Source organism: Camellia sinensis, chromosome 1 (assembly GCF_055761805.1).
Source record: "Camellia sinensis isolate YWXY chromosome 1, ASM5576180v1, whole genome shotgun sequence".
In the NCBI taxonomy this organism is placed as follows: Eukaryota; Viridiplantae; Streptophyta; class Magnoliopsida; order Ericales; family Theaceae; genus Camellia; species Camellia sinensis.
Genome location: NC_138961.1, coordinates 50255214 through 50275366, shown reverse-complemented (window position 1 = coordinate 50275366; position 20153 = coordinate 50255214). Strand labels below are relative to the sequence as shown.

Below are 20153 nucleotides of genomic sequence, written 5' to 3'. Positions count from 1 at the left end.
AGTCTTTTTTACCCTCTTTGGCTTGGGTTGGGGAGATGGCGTAGACTAAACTGTGACAACGTCTGGTAGGCTGGCAAGTAGATCCTCGGTGTAGTGACCCTCATCCTCGTCTTAGTCATGTTCGAGTGCATGTGCATGTTTTTGTTTTGTTAAGTTTACATTTGTGGTTTCAGACTTGTTTCGCCTAAAATAGGGTTCCCGTCTTGTTTTGTACCTATTTGTTTTGGCTTGAGTATTGTTTGTACGTTTTGTCCCTTGCTTGGTGTGTGTAGCCGAGGTCACCTAAAGCCTAGGTCACCCCCTTGAACCTTTTTCACCTAGGACCATCTTAGAACCACTATGGTTGACCTCCACCTTCACTCTAGCATATTGGCCGAGATGTCATCATCTAGGCCGAGGTGTTCATCACCAAGGCTGAGATATGTATCATCTAAGCCGAGATGTTACCATCTAGGCATCCTTGATCCTTGCACCTAGAGATCTTGTTCCTGGACTGGTATGACCTAGACCGAGGTGTGGCACATCTAGGCCGAGGTGTGGCACAGCTAAGCCAAGTATTATCCTTCCTAGCCGAGATCATTGAGACCTTACTTGTCGAAGCCTATGTCCTAATCCGAGATCATTACCTGCCAGAGTGCCCATGTCATCTTGCTTGTTGTATACACTTTGTCATACTCTTGTCTTATCATTCTGTCACCTTTTTTAGGAAACCCAATCCGGTAGCGCCACGTGTCCCAGCAGAGGTGTAAGTCAGGTGCTAGCTGAGAAACCCATATCACTTTATCATATCCTAGCCTTGTAGAGAGAGAAGCTCTAGGAAGAGAGGAAGAAGAGTTCTTAGAGTGAGAATAGATTTCCAAGCTTGATCTTCACACTTTGAACCGTTAGATTTGTGTTTTGAGGTTAGAATCTTGATTTGCTCTTGTTGTTCTTTTTGTTCATCCAACTACATTGCATGATCTAGCATGATTCATGAGCCATACATTGATTTAAAGCTTGTTTTAGAAAAAGAAAATGATGTTCATGTGTTCTTGAAGAAAAACCATGTTTTGATCCAAAAGTTTGTATCAAGATCCATGTTTTTGTGTTTGTTTTTCAAGTATGGGTACCCAGGTCCATGTTTTCGAACTCATCTCATGAAATCTCAGATTTTGAATAAAGAAGCTATGATTTTAGCATTCATGTTCTCCATGTTCATATTCTTTATGTTCTTCAAAGGATTTTCCCAGACTTCATTTCCTTGAATGTGGTCGTCGGGACCATACCTCGGCCAAGAGGTGTGGGACCTCGGCCAAGATCTGGTTGGTACCCAGCATGTTTTCCGAGATGAAAAATAGTGTTTGACTCCCAGCACATGATTGCTTTGTTTTGACTTAGTTTTGAGAGAAATGTCGAGATCATTTACACTCATGCAAAGCTTGTTTTAAGAATGCATTTCATATCCATCTTTGAGCATCCTTTCCCTGTCTTTTTGAAATGCATTCAATGGGATTATTTATGTACTTGTAGGCCTTGGATCCTTGCTTGTAATCCCCACACCCGAAGAGCTATGTGAGTGGTATTTTTAATAAAGTTATGTTATAAAGTTTTGATAAAGCTTTGCTTCGTTTTGAAAAAGTATTTGATCAAGCATGAATGATTATTCCTAGTTTGTAACAAGTATTATATTTGTTTTTGATGACATTCTTGGAAAGTCCTTAGTGCTAGGGGACTATAATGCAACTAGTACCTTTGTTTTAAAAGTCCTTAGTGCTAGGGGACTATAATGCAACTAGTACCCTTGTTTGAGATCTCCTTTGCCTTGCCGCAAACGGTTTACCACGTGGGTTTGCCCGGAATGTCATCCCTTGTATTATATTGATGGTAGTAAGCATCCCTTGAAGCTTTGAAAGATTTGACAGATGAACTTGGTTCATCCTTTGATTTTGTACAAGATATGCTATGTATTGTTGATAAAGATCTTGAATATCAGTCATGCAAATCTTTATTTCTAATATCATTCACTGAGTATCCAAGCTCACCCTCTCCTTATATATATATATGTAGGTGACGAGCAAGAAGGCGGTGACGCCTAGATGTTATTTGCAAGTTGTTTTGGATTCATTTTGCTAACCTCTTGAAGATTATGCTTCTTGGCTCGCCTGTTGTATTTCTTTTGTATATGTCGGCTTGAGAAGCCTTTTGATCAAGATGTACTATATATTTATTTTATTTGTATTCAAGTTGTAAAACCATATTAAGATGTATGTCATTTCATTTGATCTATGCACAACTCTTATGGACTACTTAGATTTAAATTTGCTTCCGCACATGTAGGCCCCATATATTTATACTCTGATTGTGTGTGAAATTTTGTAAGTTGGCCTTTGGTATTCTCGGATTACTAGCCATCATGGCACCATTCTACTAGGGGCGGAATGGGGTCGTGACACTCGGGCACAGCTGGTTTGCGATCCATTTCCTTGGATGTGGCAGCGACGGTTACTCCAATGCCAGATTTAATTACGGAAAGAGCGATTGGCGGGTTCGCTAGATCATATGCCGATGTGTCCAAACCTCTGCCCTTTGTGCTCCGAGTTCTGCTGACAAGAGCGTTTGGAGGTCAACGACGATGTTGGTGTTATGATGGAGGAACAAGATGGGCTGGAGCAGATGTGGATGGCTCATTCACTGGATGAGACATTGATACCTGATCTGGCCATGGTGAAGAAGTGGCTTGTTGAGTTGATGTTGATGGTGGTGTCTTACTCCTTCTGGAAACGTTCGGTAGTGGGCTGCGGTAGGTCGGCACGTAATTCAAAAGGATTAGAGCCTTGCAGACTTCGATAGGTAAACCCAAAAGCTAGATGAGATCTTAGTTAGGGATGTAGGTCTGGCGAAAATTCTTCGGAGGCTGAGGCAATTCTACAAACAACAACAAGAAAACATTAGAACATTAAAGAGAAATAAATTCATAAGTGTTAAAACGAAATGGGACTATGGGATGACTAAGTTCTTACCCTCTTCTTCCTTAAAGACTCCTCGGTATAAAAGATAGAGATGAAGATCGTCGTCTGGTTCGAACTCCCAATTGCTCGAGACAATCAGGTTATCTCCAGCACCTTTGTTGGAGTGTGGAAAGTCGGCTATCAGTTTGTACTTGGTGGATCAGGGTTTGAGGTAGTAAGTATAGTCACCAGAAGAGTTAAGGCCACACATGATGTACCATTGATGACTCTGAATGTGTTTACTGCTAGTTGCATAGGATTGCAAGTTTATAAAAGCGGAGAACCTCTCTAAAAAGGATGTCAATGAGGAATCTAGGAATCTAATTCCATCATCGATAATTAACACTATAGGGAAGGGCATATAGGTCTCTCCGGGCATCATGGAGTCCTCTCTTCCAGCCAACCTGAGTTGAACGTCAGCTAGAATGTTGAACTCCTGGCAGAAATATTCTAACTTACTGGGTGAGTGTACCCTCTATTTAAATATACCCATGACCTCGACTAAGGTGAATTTGATATTGTTTACTATTAGAAATGTGGACTGTGTAGGTTAAAGGACCTCGGCGAAACCCTAATGAGCACTAAGGCAGAGATTTTGGAGATCTATGGAATGTTTTGTTTCAGTTTTTCCTAAGTATGGTTTCTAGCAAATCTCAATCCTAAATCTATATAACATTAACAGGAATGGGCAAAGATTCAGAGGTAGTAATCTGGAAACGATCAAGAAAAGACAGAAAAAACAAGTCTTAAAAACATGAAACAGTGATCAAAGATTCAAGAATACAATAAAAATAGAACATTGACAGATTCAAGTGCAAGAATTGACCCGTGACATCTAGTGCCATTGTGAGAGAGTCAGAGGCATAAACAAATGCAGAAAACATAAGTGCAAGTTCAAGAACATGAAGAACAGAAAGTAAATTAGAGGACGAACGTGTGAAACAAGAGCGTTTGAATGAGGATACAAGCTTAATGATAACACAAATGCAATGTGTGATGTGCAATAGTCAACGAAGAAATGTATCGAAGAACAGTAAGAAACTGAAATTAAAAAGAAAGAAATCGAGGACCTACAGAGCAAGGCCAAGGAAAGGGACACCAGATTCGTGTTCGCCGAAGTCAGATGGTGATCTTAATTGGAACGAAATGGTGGAAAACTCGCCGGAAGGGGTGAACGGAACGGTTGTAGAAAGCTCGAAGGAACATCAATGGAGGTTTAAGAAATTTTAGAGAAAGAAAGTTTGAGAATAGAGAGAGTTGTGTTTGCAAAGTAAAGAGACGGAGAGAGAAGAGAGAATTTTGTTAGAATGAAAAAAGGTGAGAAAACATGATAAAACCACCTAGGGTGAAGTGCCCGCTCTGATGTCCGGTGGCATGGTAGAATTGGTGTGACATAATGACGCATGCAAGTAATGACACGTGAAAGAAACGATTGGGATAATGGGGCGTGACCGGCCATGCACAATTAAGATTCTCAGAATTCTCGGACTAGTGGGCTAATGACCTCGGCTAGCGAATCAATCTCAGTTGAGATGTTGAAAGAACTTGGTTCTTGGTTCTTGATTCTCGACGAAGTGGGCAACTGAGTCCTGGTTACTTGAAGCCGACGAGTCATGATCTCAGTCGGAGGAATATCTCTAGCATGTTGTTTAGCCGATACATTGGAAGATCAGACGATATAGTTTCCATCACCTCAGGTTATTAAGGTAATAAAACCTAGGGGTAGTTGTGGGGAAGTATTTTGAGAATGACGCTACATGCTAAGGTGCCTTCGAGATGTCGGCCGAGGTGCCATGTGGGTTAATCATGTTTGCCGAGGTGATTGTGGTATTGCCGAGGTTCGGTGCAGTAATGCCGAAATCCCAAATATTTGGATAGAGGACAAGAGTCCTAGATAAGAGGGGGCACTTAGTTGGGATAAGGATGAGGCTCTTAAGGAGTTTATTCATATCTAGCTAAGAGTCTGGGATATGCATTGTGCTTGAGTCTTATGAAGTGAGACTTCTAGGGGACCAGGACACTACTGACTATAAAAGAGAGGCACCCCCGTGGGTCTAAGGTATGCTTTATTTTGTGAGTTTAGTACTTATTTAGTGTCTTTGAGAAATTGTTTGATTGACTTGATTGTCGGAGTGCCCTCAAGTGGATGAACCACTGCGGTATTCTCATTTTCTTGTTGGCAGGTGGTTGGCTTAATCTATTTTGTGGCATGCTCTTTAGCTAAGTTCCCTATTTGGTTGTAAGGTTGGAAATCAATACCCACAAAAACATATTTTATATATTTTTAATACATTTTTTTTAACACATACAATATGATTGGTTATCATTGCTATAAAAATAAAAAAATAAAAAAACTTTTTTTGCCCCAGTAGACCTATTAAAGGAAAATATTTAAGACCTACAAAAAAAAAAAAACTTCTCATAATTTGATCCATACTAATGTGGTATAATGTATGTCAAATTTTTAATTTGTCATATACTCAATTGTATATGGCCTACATCTCTTGCCATGTCATTTTAGGTGGATTTAGGAATCCGAGTTGTGAGTCTCTAACAATACTCTACTATATATCAATCAATCCTTTTTTTCTCTCCTCTAACTTTTTCAAACACTTTTTCTTTCACATTCATCTATTCAACTATAAAAAAATATTTACCTAAAAAAAAATTAAAAAAAATATCAAATCATCCCAAATTCTAAAATGCTAAAATTATTTTCAAAATATACAAACAAACAAAATTTTAAATTTTTTAAACTCTTTCTAGAAAATTATTTTTAAAATAAAATCTTAAAACACAAACCTAACAAGGCCTATATAATGTGAATAACTTTTTTTGTTTTTATATAATTTATAAAAATTAAATTAGAGAATGTTTTAGAATTTTAAAATATATTTATGAAAATTTAAAAATAGACATGTGAGTGATATTATTTGTTATTTATTTGTTTTTATTTTTGTTGATTATCTTTGAATAATGAATAATAAAAGATTTGTTTTAGAACCCAGTAGCACTACTCTTTGTCCAGATCATCTTTTGTGCCAGCTATCCCTGCGGTAGTGCCAAAACGACGTCGTTTTGATTTTTTTTCCCTTCCACTACAAGAAATTTCACTTTTGGCGACTAAAATTTTAGTCGCCAAAAGCCTTATATTTAGTCGCCAATCACTTTTGCCGACTAATATATTTGGTCGCCCATTTGGTCTCCCATAGTTTGTCGGGGAAACAATCGGCAACTAAAATTTTTTTGGTAGCCAAAAGTGGACTATTGGCGACTAAAACCTTAGTCGCCATATATTTTTTTTAGTCGCCATATATTTTTTATAAAAAATTAAATATATAAATATATTTACTTTTAGCGACTAAATTATTTAGTAGCCAATTGAGCATGTATGTTTGGCGACTAATTATTTGGTAGCCAAAAATTTTATTTTTTGAGAATTGGCGACTAAAATTTTAGTAGCCAAAAGTTTCTTTTTTTACATTTGGTGACTAACAGTTTAGTAGCCAAAAGTTTCACTTTTTCACAATTGGCAACTAAAGTTTTAGTAGCCAAAAGCCAACCCGTGACATTTGTTTAGTCACCAAAAGGTCTCATTTAGTTTTTATAATTTATTCTGTAATATTTTTTGTGCCACCTATATCCTATGCATATACAAAATTATTCATCTATTCATTCATTCATTCAATTCTTAACCATTCAATAAAAATATTTCTTTACAACCTGTACCATTCAATTTTCAACCACATACAAAACTTAACTATTAACCATACATATCAAACAAAATAAAAATCCATAAATATAGTATAATCCAACAAATACATATACTATCCAAACCAACAATTAAAATCCAAATTAAAGAAAATCTTAATAACAATTGTGGTGATGATGCTGATGCTGATGCTGATGCTAGAGACACTATTGTTGGGCTGAAGGTCCTTTCACAATTGTTCTTCATCAATTTGTCACTTGGATGTTCAGGTTCTACATCATGACGAGAATGACAGTTTAGAAATAAATTGAAACTGTTAAGTAAGGACAATAATAGTAAAAGAAAAGAGCAATACACACCTGTGCAGCTTGAAACCAATTCATGACAATAATAGTAAGGACTAAACCAATGGTATATCCTAGAAAAGCGCTCTTGAAATACTGGCTTTCTTTCCCCCTAGACACATCGAAACGCAATGCCAATGCTACAAAAATACTTGAAGGTGAAAAAGGTGTGTAAGAATATACAACGCCCAGTGTGTAAGTTTAGAGATTAGGACACATAATACATATGATTACATAATAGAACCATTAGCAAGTAAAAGTATGCACCAAGAAATCCAAAACAGGAATGCCCCAAAGAAAAAATATCATCAGTAATATATATAATTTTCATGATTTAGGGGAAAGTTTTTTCCCCTATGTTACAGGATGGAGGGGGTTTTCCGTGCTTTCTCTCATACAAGGAAAAGCATGCCAGCCACCTGGTGATTTTTACTTGCATCGATTGCTACCGCCAAGTCATAGTCAAAGGAGAAATAATTCTAATGATATGCACATGTTACATAATCAGCGCCTAACGTCAACGATCAGAATCAAGGAACCTGAAGCCCCAACTTTCTTCTCACATATATGTCAATGCAATGGCAGTCCATGTTCTATACTTAAATCTCCTTGTAAACTACATAGTAAGATTCAATCGAAGAATGCCACAGCACGAGGGGATATTGATCAAAAATCCCTAACAAAATCAGATCAAACATTACTACAAGTGCTCATAATCCAAATCATAATTGCATGCAATTGGCATACCTAAAAAATAGTGTGCGCCTCAAGCAATGAAGCTAAAGAAATGCAGCGTGAAAAAGGAATTAGTGAAAGATTGTAGATGCTCTAACAAAAATGGAATTTTATGTGAATATGCTTCATATGTTGCTTAAAACATCACATTTCCTTACAGGCTCTATCAAGACCAAAAAACTCAGATGATCAACCCAATAAAAATGTGATTCATCTTCTTCCTCTTTGACTGTATTAGAGACCGAAGTTTGTGCTCTTCAAGCAAGAATTATATAACCAAAGCTCTAGTTGCTTTGATTCAAACTTACTTGATTTCAAATTAGCAAATTTTATACACTGATATATGGATCAATACTTGCTCAGATCATCAAAAAGTACACACACAGACACGACCTTAAATGAATAAATTTTTCAGATAATTAGATCCTAAAATTTCACATATGTGCATACAAAATCAAACCCAAAACTTGAATTAACCCCCCCCCCCCAAAAAAAAAAAAGAAACAGAACCCACAAAATCTAAAGGCTAATATTACAAATAAACAATATTCTCAATGAGCATAGACATGAGAAAGTGAAAATCTAACCTTGTTTTCAGCTCACAGAGGCCTAAACAGAGTGACTATGAGATAAAACTCAAAACTAGAATTAACCTAGTAAAAAAAAAAAACACAACCCTCAAATTCTAAAGGCTAATACTAGACAAGAACAATATTATCATTGAACAAAGACATGACAAAGTGAAAATCTAACCTTGTTTTCAACTCACAGAGGCCAAAATAGAGTGACTATGAGATCAAAGCTCAAAACTAGAATCAACCCAGAAAAAAAACAAACACAACCCACAAAATCTAAAGGCTAATACTATACAAGAAAAAGATTATCACTGAGCATAGACATGAGAAAGTGAAAATCTAACATTGGTTTCAGTTCACAGAGGGCAAAAACAGAGAGTGACAATCAGATCAAATCTTGTGCAAATGTTAGGAATTGCTTGAAGAACTCGAAAATAAGAAGCCAAGTTGGGTCACAAAAACCCATCTCTTCCACCATGGAAAAACTCAATTCCATTACCCCCAAAAATCTTGATCACCGCCTACGGACCACACCCATACCCACATAGGGCTGGGTTTGTGTCAAAGTGTGCGAATGAAAGAAGATGCACAGAGAGAGAGAGAGAGAGAGAGAGAGAGAGACAGGGACATAGACAAAGACAGAGAGGACGGAATATAGACATACCTGGGGTAAAGTCAATCGTCGATTGATGGAGGAGGGGGTGGGTTTGTCGTCGTTCTCCGACGCCATTGTAGGGCGTTGGACGGTGTTGGTGGGTTCAGAAAAAATCCCTTAATTATATACCCTACCCATCACAAATATAATATATATATATATATACACACCTACCTATATATATAGAGAGAGAATTGGAGAGAGTCGAATTTGAAACTGTAGGTTAGGGTTTCAAGTTTTGAACTGAGAATAGTTATGATGCCTAAGAATATAGGGCAAATCTAGGTGAATCGGTGCTCCAGTTGCCGGCGACCACAAGGAGGAGCGGCGGAGGCACGGCTGGTAGAGCGGCAGTGAGAGAGGAATGGGAGAAGAGTAGCGGAGAGGAAGAGGGAGAGACGCTGGACAGAGAGTCAGGCGCTGGTTTGTTGTTTGGAAACCAAAAAAATATATATATATATATATTACACCATTAGCGACTAAATTTTTTTAGTCGCCAATTATTTTTGTAAATCCCGCCAAATATTTTAATTTTTTGGTGACTAAAATATATATTTTGGTGGCTGAAAATAAGTCTTTGGCGACTAAATTTTTTATCGCCAAAAATAAATAATAATTTTTTATTTTCCATTCGGCGACTAAATAGATTTAGTAGCCAAAACTCAATATACAGCGACTAATTTTTTTTTTTTTTTTGTCGCTGAAAATAAGTTTTTGGCGACTAAACATTTGGTCGCCAAAGCTAAAAAATAATTTTTTATTTTTCATTCGGCGACTAAATGGTTTTAGTAGCCAAAACTAAATATACGGAGACTAAATTTTTTTTTTGTCGCCAATTCTGACATTTTTAGGGACTAATCTTTTTTAGTTGCTAATAATCAATATATGCTGACTAAAAAAAATTAGTAGCTAAATATTTTACTTTTGCCGACTAAAAAAATTAGCTGGGTCTATTGCTGGGTTTCATCAACATCAACAACATCTTCATATTCATCAACAATTTTTATTTATTTATTTTTTTCCCTTCATCTTTAGATTTTGAAATCATTGCAACAACATCTTCATCAACATCTTCAGATCCAGATCCACATCATCAACATCTTCATCAATAACTTTTTTTTTTCCTTTATCTTCAGATTTTGAAATCATTGCAACAACATTTTCATCAACATCTTCAGATCTAGGTCAACATCATCATCATCTCCAGATCAACATCATCATCATCATCTTCAACAACATCATCATCATCTCCAGATCTTCATCATCTTCATCAATAATTTTTTTTACCCCTTTCATCCTCAAATCCAGATCTACTGGAAAGGAGAAAAAAAAAAAAAAGGTAGAGAAAACAAAGGGGTGATACCCACCGGCAGAGAGAGACCACCATCACCGCCAATCTTCCTTCTCTTCCTCGCCATCACCGCCGTCGCCTCTTTTCTCTTCCTCTTCTCTTCTCTTCTCTCGTGTCTCTCTCTCTCTCTCCCCTCGTCTCTTCCCTCTGTATTTGAACACAAGAGAAAGAAAAGAAAAAAGAAAAAATACCCAAAACGACGTCGTTTTGGGTATTCGGGCCAATTTCGAACCAATAATTTCAACCAACAAAGTATAATTCAATGTAATATTAGAAAACAAAAAAATATGAGCTTCTTGAAACCATTCCAAAAGGAGTACAAATATTCCTTAATAAGTTTTGGGCAAATGTATAATTTTAAACTATGAGTGTTACGTTTAGAAAAAGTATACTAATGAGTTTTTTTAGTGTTTTTGTGTGTTACATTGGAGTATGTTACATTAGAGTATTACGTTTGGAAGTATACTGATTAAAGTGTTACGTTTGGGAAAAGTATACTAAGAATTTTTTTTCTGTATTATATTGAAGCGTTACGTTTGGAAAAAGTACACCAATTTTTTTTTTTTTTTTGAGTATTATATTGTTACGTTTAAGAAAAGTATACCAATTTTTTTTTTTTTGTTACATTAAAATATTACGTTATTGGAGTGTTATATTTTTGTTCATAATATGAGATTTGTTCTAAAATGAAGAAAGATTTAAAACTCTTATAGTACAAATTATCCAAATATATAATTTTATATTTTGAGAAATTTATTTTATTTTTAAAAAATTAAATTCAAATACAAAAGTCACTACTGTTCATAAAATCATATTTTAAAATTGGTTAGTGCTTCCCCAAAAAAAGTGATCGAATATAACGACGACAACAAAGTGCAATTTAAGCGCGGGCAGTCTGAATATGATTTTATTGGAAGTAGGCTGTGTTGTCCCCATCACCCATCAGAGAGGATTGTTTCCACTAACACTAGTAGCTGCCAAGTCTCTCTGCTCATTTTGGCGTCTACTGCTGGCCCTGCATGCCAATCCAAAAACGAAAAAAAAAAAAAAAAAAAAAAATTCTTATTTTATACCAGTGCCTGTGCATTTCAAAAATAAATTTTAAACTAATAATAAATCTTATCAATTTTAATAATTATAATTATAATTATAATTATAATTATAATTTTTTTTATAAATTTATAAATATTTTAAACAATCTCAACTGATTTGTAATTTGCTCTTGCATTTTTCTAAAGAGGGGGTACAGTTCTATGCAGTGTTTATTTTTTTTGCCAAGGACCCAAAAAAAAAACAAAAAAAAGCAAAGCTTTTGTCCTCTGCTAATTCGTGGGAAATGTGTGTACCATTCATATAAGATAAAGCACTTTTTCTTTTGTAGACAGAAAAGGCCAAAGCAATGGGGACGGATGGCTAGCTTAGAAAGTTATGCCTTTTCTTTTGGCTAAAATATATAACTAATTCCTTAATTCATTTGCGAATGGTAGGCTGAGTTAGGGACAGCACATCTGAGAGTGTTTGTTGGACAGAGAGAACGGATAAAAGCAAAGTTTGGGTTTGGGTTTGGGTTTGGGTTTGGGTTGGGGTTGGACAACGGATACTCCACACAAAATGTTAAAAGAATTATCATTTTTATTTCTTTTTATTTACTGTAGTATTTATTTTGTTTTCTGGGCTGCAAAAAATAGTAAATAATAATAATAATAATAATAACAATAGCACCAATTAATCTTGATGAACAGTTGTTTTTGAAAAATATTTGGGGTAATATAATTCGTAGGTAAAAAGTTTTAAATTAAAGTCCAGTTAAAAATCATCATTGGGTGTCTGGGTTGGACTAAAATAGTCTGTTCCAAATTAAAATAGTCAATAAATTAAAACACTCCATCCCATACTCTCTATTTTTTTTTTTTAAATATCAAATAAGTAACTAAAATAAGGATAAATTACAAATACAACTCCTGAGGTTTGTTTAAGATACGAATTGCTTTATGTGGTTTAAAAAATTACAAATATCACTATGTCATAATTTTTTATTTTACAAAATTAATTGAAAAGGTAAAATTTCTAACTGTTCACTTATAGAATAATAAAATTATCTGAATTATTAATTGAAATAAAATTTTAACATTATTAAATACCATTAATTAACTTGATGATTTATTAATAAAATGACCCATTTGCTATGAAATTAGAAACCTTAAGAGGGCATAATGTAATTTCTAGAACCACAAGGGACAATTTGTAATTTAAGTAAACCTTAGGGGATGTGTTTGTAATTTACCCCTAAAATAACATATTTCCAGAAAGAGTCAAAATATGTTTTGTGGTATTTTTTATTTCCATTTTCATTCCCAAATTACATTTCAATACTAAAAATTTTGTGATGTCCATCAAAACCGTTACTCCATTTTGAATTGTGGCACACAAAACAATTAAGAGCAAATCCAATAGTTTGCCACATTACAAGAAAATCGAGTTTTATCAACGTTTTTTACTGCAACTGCCCGAAAAATGTTGCTATAAATGGGCTATTGTAACGGTTGTTGGCCGCGGTTGAAAAATCAAGTTTTAGTCACATTTTTCCCAAAAAGCACTGTCATATGTTTTTTTATAATGATGGTTTGTACTCAACCGATACAATAAGCCAAGCAAAATAAATGGGCGCCCAAAAAAAAAAAAAAAAAATGATTTCGTGCTTATCAAATTTGTTTTTTTTTTTTTTGTTTTTTTGGTGAATAACATATCAAATTAGTCTTAAAAAAAAAAAAACCGTTCAACTCCTTGAAGCCTCGATTGTATGCCCTAGTCTATCAGCACTTCATCATTGAGCCCTCGTTCATCCTCCACCTGTGTATCGACGATGTCAAACTACAGCACCACTGTGATTTGAAGGTCAGTCTGCTCTCTCCATTTCTCTTTCTCTATCCCTCTATTTTTTTCTGGTTTCTCAGTTTCTCTACCCCTCTTTGCTTTCTTTTAGTCTCTGTTTCCATTCATTGCTTCTAATATATGATCATCTATGATATTCATCAGGTAATGTTGTGGCCTTGTTTACAATACAAACAAACAAAAGGAAATTTCAAGATTAATTTAACCCACAAATTTTTATGGACTTATAGGTTGAAATTTAAAGCAAAGGTGTTTGAATAAGAATATATCACTGCTGAGAATCTAATAGACAGAGATGAAAATATAAATACTAGTATCAAACAACATTACATTTAGTCCATATATTGTTTGCTTGTGATGAACGAAGTTTAACTTCATACTCACCCAATCACCAATATTAGTCAGTAAAACTGACAAAAAGGTGTATGGAATTGGTAATACAGTTACATTGCTTTTAATGTTTTTATTTTTTTAATTTTTTATTTTTTGAAACTTAGCTTTTGATTTGTTTTGCATTTTGTTCGGTTTGAGTAGGGCTAGAGGTGTATCATCTCTATCTATTATGTATGCTAGGTATTTGATAAAATGCCATAATGGAAAAATAGTTAGTGCCTATCTTTTTCTTTATTGGTTTGTTCTGTTTTTGTTTTTTTTTTTTTTTTTGGTTTAAAAAATTGTTGTCCATGAATTTAATGCACAATTTGTAATTTTTTTTGGCTTAATAATGTGATTAGAGGAAATTCAACATTTATGTACGCGCTTTTTTTGTTGAACCTTCCATGAATTTAATGCACAATTTGTAATTTTTTTTGGCTTAATAATGTGATTAGAGGAAATTCAACATTTATGTACGCGCTTTTTTTGTTGAACCTAAAGACACAATTAAAGAACATTTATCATCAACACAAAAACTTTGAAATGTTCCACCCTTTTAACTAGTTTAGCAATCATAAAACAAATTCCACAATAAAATTCAAAACAAAATCTATGGCTATAGCGACAATGTAAAACTGATGAAATAGAATCATAATATTGTAGCGGTTCACAAAATGTCGCAAAAATGAATGATATAGCAGTAGTCTACCCGTTGCTATAAAGTTATCAAGTAATGGTTAAATTTAAGATATAGCGACATTTATAACCGTCGCTGCATCAACCGTCGCAATAAAGATAATTATACCAGCGTTTGACGAAAACATCACTATAAAGCTATATCGAAGGGGCTATTCCGGCGGTTTGGCTGCCGTTATTTCAACCGCGGGTAAAAGCATTCTAGTTTTTAGCAACGCTTTTTCTTGCTTTTAGCAGCAGTTTTGGTTGCTGCTATAAGTGAATTTTTTGTTGTGCCATTGGAGTTGCTATTGTTATAATTTGATAGTTAGAGAATAAAATAGTACTCCAATAGTGCTATATGGAAGCGATTAAATTTGGCAAATGTCAAAGCTTATGCCAACTTTGACAAGTTTTGACAATTGCTATATGTGCTGACTCAAGCAAAACCTCTCTCCCTCCCAGCAAAACAGATAAATTTTTGCAAAATCACCATTTTTGCAAAACCAAATACAGAAATTGGTGTGTTCGGAACGACTGTTAACTCAATAAAACCTCCCTCTCTCACAACAAAACAGATAAAATTTGTAAAATAGCTATTTTTGCAGAACCAAATATAGAAACTAGTGTGTTCGGGATGACCCAATCATCCCGAACACACCAGTTTCTATGTTTGATTCTATTAAAATGGCATCTGACCATTAAAGTACCATTGCTATAATTCTATCATTTTCTACTATGCAGTACTGATCTAGCAAATTATAGCAATGACAATGTTATTGTATAAGATTTGTCATTGGAGATGCTTTAACCACTGGCATCTAGAACGATGTTACTTGGTCGTCCCAAACACACCAGTTTCCGTGTTTGATTCTGTTAAAATAGCATCTGACCATTGAAGCACCATTATAATTTTATCATTTTCTACTATTCATTATCAAATTATAGCAATGACAATATTATTATAAGATTTGTCATTAGAGATGCTCTAAGCACTGGCTTTAAGAATGATCTCATTTGGTCTTGTATAAAAACTGCATTTAGTGATTGGATAGGTCTGCTTATAAATAATGGGGATATTACCCTTCAGTGGTACTAGCAAAAACTTGTTACAAAATGATGAAAAAATTTACAAGTTTAATTATTAATATTTATAATTTTTTTTATTAATTAGTAATTATATTTTCTATGACCCACTCATTTGATATTTCCCCTAAGATAATTACCTATTTGCCTTGACCTTAGCTATATATCTTTTTGGCTGCATGTCTGTACCTATTTGTAAATTCAGTAATGCTACATCAATCAAATTTTGTCTTATCCAAATGGCTCGAATTTGTGCATACTGATCATTCAGCCGATCATCCGAGCGGTTGTCCGGTCAATCATCTGGGAGGGAGGATGTCGGTCATCTGGACAGATGTCGATTGACACATTGAATGATAAGGATGACAATTACGGTTGACAAAGGTGACGCCAATTGTCTGGGTAGTTATCCGACCAATTGTCTGACAAGTCATCCGGCTTAGGTAATTCAGACAATCCAGACAAATTCAAATTCGACGGACCAATCATTTTCTTGTGAATTTTATATTTCAATGAATAATGTTTAATTTTTTTTTCTATATTTGATAGTATAGTCATTTGTACCTTACATATATTTAACAGGAAATTCTAATATACGCTCTTTTAAAAAAGGTGTACCATATACACTCATAGTTATGTTATTTTCTTATTTAGTTATGATTGGTTTTCTTCTTTAGTTATGACTCATGAGTTCTTTAGTTATGCAACATATTGTGTTTAGTTGTGACATTTTTTTTTAGTTATGACTCAGAAAATTGAAATAATGTTATTTTTCTTTTTAATTATAATGTACATGTAGTACAGATCATTTGAAAGGTGTGTACTATAGTTATAGCATGTTTGATTTTTGAGTGAATTACAAATGAAGATAAGAAAATTATAAAAAAAAGAAGATATATTTGATAGCATAATCTATAATTTTTTCTACGTAAATAAATCACAACAAAAATTATGCTCTTAATTTTTGGTAAATAATCTCTTCACTATAAAGAGCATGGATCCTCTCATTGTTCTTTCTCCTTTTCTCCCAACTTGCCGGGCCACTGGGTCTACTTTCTGGCCCAATTTCGATAATCCGAACCATTTTTATTTTAAGATTTGTTGAGTATATCATACTTGTAAAAAATTAAGTTGATCGGATATCAGAAATCATGTATTCGAAAAACTGTTTATTAATTTTTTTAAAAAAAAATGGTTTTTAGTTCAATGATAGGAACACATTATTTATGATATCCGATCAATTTGATTTTTTACAAGTATGATATACTCAACGAATTTTAAAATGTGAACAGTTCGGATTATCGAAATTGAATCCAAAAGTGAGCCCAATAGCTCAGCAAGTAAAGAGGTAAGGAGAGAGAGTAAGGAGAGGATCCTTGCTCCACTATAAATGGCAATGAAGCGGGGGACGGGTGGATTTACAATTGTTATCCCGATCTTTAATTTTACCATTTCCATCCCCTACTTCAAACGGGGCTCAATCTTATACTACCACCCCTATCCCTAACTGCGGTTCCATTTTCCCCACCCCATTTCCTTATACTGTGTTTGGTTGGAGGATTTAGAAAGGAATTTAGAAAGAGAAAGGGAAAATACAAGTGAAATGTGAATAAAATATACTTACATGTCACCTAATTTCACACATTTTTCCCTTTTCTTTTCCAAATCCCTTTCCAATTCTCCTAACCAAACACAACATTAGTCCACCAAAATGTTATAGGTGAAGTATCAACAATATTCAAAATATAATTTTATGAACTGTTTAATCTTTTATTTTTTCTTATGAACTCATATATTCTATCAACGTGAAAATTGTATAAAAATGTAGTCACTTACATGTTTTGATTTAATTTTCTAAGGATAAAAGTAGATTTTTCTATATGTAAAATTATACATTTGGACAATTCGTATTATAGAGGTTTTGAATTTTTGCCTCCTAGAATAAATCCCACATTACGAAAAAAAATGTAACACTCTAAATAATATAATACTCTTAATGTAACACTAACGTAATATCCAATGAAAAATACAAAAAAACTCATTGGTACACTTTTCCCAAATATAACAACATAACATTCCAAAAAAAAAAAAAAAAAACTCATTAGGGTACTTTTTCTAAACGTAATACTTCAATGTAACACACAAAAAAACTCCTTAGTATACTTTTTCCGAACGTAACACTCCAATCAATATAATCCCAAACGTAACACTCCAATTTAACACACAAAAATACTAAAAAATTTCTTAATGTAATTTTTTTAAACGTAACACTCATAATTTGAAATTATATATTTGCTCAAAACTTACTAAGGAATTTTTGTATTATTTTTGGAATGGTTCAAAGAATTCTACATCCTTTTAGAACGGTTTGAAGAATCCCATATGCTTTTTTTGGAGTATTACATTGAATTATTATGTTTGAAAAAAGTATACTAAAGAGTTTTTTTGTGTGTTACATTGCAGTGTTACTTTGAAGTGTTACACTAAGAAATTTTTTTTTTTTTGAGTATTTTATTTGAAAAAAGTACACTAAGAAGTTTTTTTTTTTTTTTTTGAATGTTACATTGGAGTGTTACGTTTAAGTGTTATATTGGAGTATTACAGTTTGAAATTATACATTTGTCTAAAGTTTACTAAAAAAATTTTGTACTCTATTTGAAAGGTTTGAAAAATCTCATATCCTTTTGAATATTTGAAGGATCTCATATTTGAAGTTATTTTTGTACTCAATTTGAAATGTTTTCCAAATAAAAAAGATTCCTATATAAAAATTCATCTCAAATTTGATTCTCATAAATTGTGTACATTACTTTTCTAGTACAAAAGAAAAAAAGAGAAGGAAGCATAATAAAAATAAGGATATAACTGTGAATTTAATTTCTAAATAAGATATTAAATCTAGCTTTCCAAAATCAATGAGACTAATTGGTCTATAAAAAATCTTTGGAACTAAATGAATTATCATTCCTCATAAATTGGTCTATAAAAAAATCTTTGGAACTAAATAAATTATCATTCCTCAAAATGAAATTTATAGGTAAGTAAGAAGGAAAGAAGAAATCAATTAAAAGAAATAACTTTCAAATTATTAAAAAGAGAATAAAAATTAAAATTTAACAAAAAATTTGTAGATTATACTAGATGAATTTTATATTTTGTACCAAGAATAAGTAATTTAGGTTCCGTTTGTTTCGATATAAAATATTTTACACAAAAAATAATTTTCAAGTAACTAATTTTGCACAATAAAAAAATTTGTTTCTGCTTTCTGGTTGAAAAAATAAAAAATAAATAAAAAAATTTCTATTACCAAATTGCAATTTTGGTTCAATAAAGTGTTCCTTATGACTCTTTGGTGAGTTAAGATGCATATTTGAAGAGACAAAATGCATTGAAAGAGTCGTGACTGTGAGTAAATTTTATAATTTTTAATGTCAAATTGTTTTGGGGATTATAATGAAAAATATTTTTACTTTTTTGTTCAACCAAACAATGAAAAATGAATAGATTATTTTTTAAAAAAAATTCTTTTATGTTGAAACAAACGGAACCTTAATAAAAAAAACAGCTCATAATAATGATAATAATAATAATTTCCTCTGAATTGGTAAAAATTTCATATGAATTGTTCGTATTTTTTTTTATTTTTATATTCTTAAAATTTAATTATAATTTAGTAAATTAGGAAATGCATAACATAAAAGAATAATTTTTTCCCATATTTAGTTACAAATTAGACTACATTGATTTAATTATGAAAATTGAAAGGCTTAAATAGAAAAATTAAAAATATGAGATTTACACTAAAAAAGTTTGAAGAATTAAAAGTTTAATACACACATTGAGACCTCGTTTGTGAATATGCTATTTTAATAATTTTTTGATTTTTTATAAAAATATATATAAAAAATAAAAAAAATAATATGATAAATTATAATGATTTTTTAATTTTTTAAATAAAATATATAATTGATAAATGAGACCTGAGAACAAAACAAAATTGGAAAGCACTAATTGATATATGTGCCAAGTATACAGATAAAACTAATATATAATAATTATTTTAGAAACTAATCTAAGTAGTTTGTACTAGTATTGGTGGGTGGCATCTTCACCTATCCAATCGGTATGATGAATTCGAATCGTACTACTCTTACATTTACATTGACTGGACAAAAGTTTTTTTTTTTGTTTTTTTTTTTATTAGAAGAGGAATATCATTAAATTAGCCAAATGACATTTATAAGGAGGAAATCCATCCAAAAAAAAAAAAAACACTTGCACCATCAAAGGAAAGATGAGAAACAAAGAAAACATAGGAGTAAAACTATGAAGAAAACCCAGCTGCACAACAAGTGCTTGTGCTCGTACTGCAAGCAGAGGCCAACAAATGGCCGTAGAGCATGCCGAGAATAGATCATAGAATACAACCACAAAGTGGGTAAGCATCATCAAGCACTTATGGATTCCATAGGCAAAACCAAGCCAAAAAAACAAAACAAAAAGACCAAAACTCAACCTCAAACCAATGGGTTAGCACACTTTCACCATGGGCTTGTACATAAGCTCCTATAAGCCAAAACCGAGGAGGTCAGTGTGTGGAGGCAGCAGATTTGGCGAGAAGTGGCAGAGTTGGGGTCGATGTGGTGTTGGCGATGCCAACGTGAAGCACAGAGGAGGTAGACGGTGGGTCTGTGGAGGGCTACGGCTGGAGTGAGGCAGAGTGAAGGAAGAGTGGAGAAAGACAGACTGTACACCCACCAAAA

General features: G+C 33.3%; 1 long non-coding RNA gene across 2 annotated transcripts; it reads right to left on the bottom strand.

Moving 5' to 3' along the window:
• Window positions 1-6735: 6735 nt before the first annotated feature.
• On the bottom strand, window positions 6736-9442 carry LOC145794730 (uncharacterized). Of its 2 annotated transcripts, none has more exons than XR_014334676.1 (3): window positions 9018-9442; window positions 7059-7183; window positions 6736-6971 (listed from the first exon to the last, which is right to left on the bottom strand). It is a non-coding gene; the product is annotated as an uncharacterized LOC145794730 (long non-coding RNA). The 2 variants fall into 2 exon arrangements; XR_014334672.1 differs by having other exon boundaries at window positions 7059-7194; window positions 9018-9438.
• Window positions 9443-20153: the final 10711 nt, after the last annotated feature.